At 37.1% G+C, this 1,843-nt stretch overlaps 1 pseudogene; it reads left to right on the forward strand.

The window, feature by feature from the left end:
• Window positions 1-897: 897 nt before the first annotated feature.
• Window positions 898-1,461, forward strand: LOC105505099 (annotated as a pseudogene).
• The last annotated feature ends 382 nt before the right edge of the window (window positions 1,462-1,843 follow it).

Here is a 1,843-nt window from a genome sequence, read left to right on the forward strand (position 1 = left end):
CACTCCCGCTTGGGTTCTGTCTCAAAAAATAAAATAAGTAAATTTGGCATATTAGAAAAAGGTGAAAGTGATGAGTTCAGAGCTAAAATCACAGATAGATTTTCTGCAATATCATCCCTTCTCACTTGGTAAGAGCTCCTTGTGGAAAATTCTGCAGCTGTATCTTGGCTCAGATACTACAAAGTTTAGTAGAAATCTGCCATCATCACAAGGCGAGTAAGTGAAGACCTGTGTACCGAGTACTTTATGCCTCTTGTGTGGAGTAAGGTTGAATAAGAATTGTACGGTGTTGATCTAATTCTTCTTTCATATTTAAAGTGACATTTTGTTTTTAGAGAGAAAATAAAATCTAGAAGCTTTCTCAGTCCCTCTGCTATTGGAAGTGTGATGGGAACGAACTTCTGTCTGACAATGATATTGTCGTTATGTCTGTATCATATTCCAACACTTAGATAACCTATGAAAGGAAGTTAAATGATGTGTAATGAGATATTTCCAGAGGTAATTATATCAAAGAAGAACAGATCTCTTTATGCAAGGGGATCCAGTAGATAATGCAAAACTATTAGCCAATAAAGTAAAGAACGGAGAGAGGAAAAACCACAATGTATCATTGAAAAGGATGCAAAATTAAACTTCAAAATACATGAAGATAACTAACATTACAAATAGGCAAATCAGCCAACCAAACCAAACCAAAAATAGATATTACAAAATGTGAACAGGTAGATATAAAAATAAACCAATCAACATTTTTGGAAATTAAGAATATGATCATTGAAATTAAAATTTAATAAGCCATATATAGTACTGTTGAATAAAGGAGTAATTCAGTTTAAAGATAATAATAGGAGACACAAGGGTGTGGCATGAACATGGAGAAGCAAAATTAAACAGGAAGTATGCGACCATGAAGTGAATGCTCAGTCTCAGAGATCAGACGCTTAAAGAGTAGGACAGACTGAAACCTAAAAAGAAAGAAAAATAGTATCCCAGCATTCTAAAGAAAATAAAAGTTCCTCAACACCCTTCCTGGTTATTTTTCCAATACAATACACAGCTGGGTCCACCTTACCACATCCTGTTTGATACCAGCTTTATCAACTTTTCCATGAAAATCGAACTGGACTTAGTATAGTCAATGTTGGACTGTCTGTATACACGTCTATCCCTTATATAACTGTGTAATGGCTGAAACTGGGGAATTAGGGCAGAAGTATCAGGTAGCTCTAAGGATTGTTAAGGATCCAATATGTGAATGATTACCGGAGACACACAAAGAAACTTATGCAGATGACAACTTAGCACAGAGAGTAACTCATAAGTGCTACATTGTGTCCTTGGTTGACAAGGACCTTAAAAAAGAATCCAAAAGAATCCTGGAGTTCCTAACATGTACATTTCTAACCTAGATAAAACTCTGAATAGATGTCAGGTGACTATGGAGCCCCTAGGTTCTAACTCTTATAAGACAAAGTTTCTCTGCCTTTCTTCGACCAACTTTCTGTTGTTTCCAGTTCATTAAACATTCCGTAGTGTGATATGTAGCTTCCATTTACCCATTTGCTCCATTATGAGCTGAGTATGGTTAAATATGCTCACTTTCTGATGCTGTTTTGAAATTGATACTTTGTCTCACTTAAAAATTTTAGGCCGGGCTCAGTGGCTCACATCTGTAATCCCAGCACTTTGGGAGGCCAAGGCAAGCGGATCACCTGAGGTCAGGAATTCGAGACCAGCCTGACCAATATGATGAAACCCCATCTCTACTAAAAATACAAAAATTAGCCAGGCATGGTGGCATGTGCCTGTAATCCCAGCTACTTGGGAGGCTGAGGCAGGA

Source organism: Colobus angolensis, unplaced genomic scaffold, assembly GCF_000951035.1.
Source record: "Colobus angolensis palliatus isolate OR3802 unplaced genomic scaffold, Cang.pa_1.0 Scaffold98, whole genome shotgun sequence".
NCBI classification, from domain to species: domain Eukaryota; kingdom Metazoa; phylum Chordata; class Mammalia; order Primates; family Cercopithecidae; genus Colobus; species Colobus angolensis.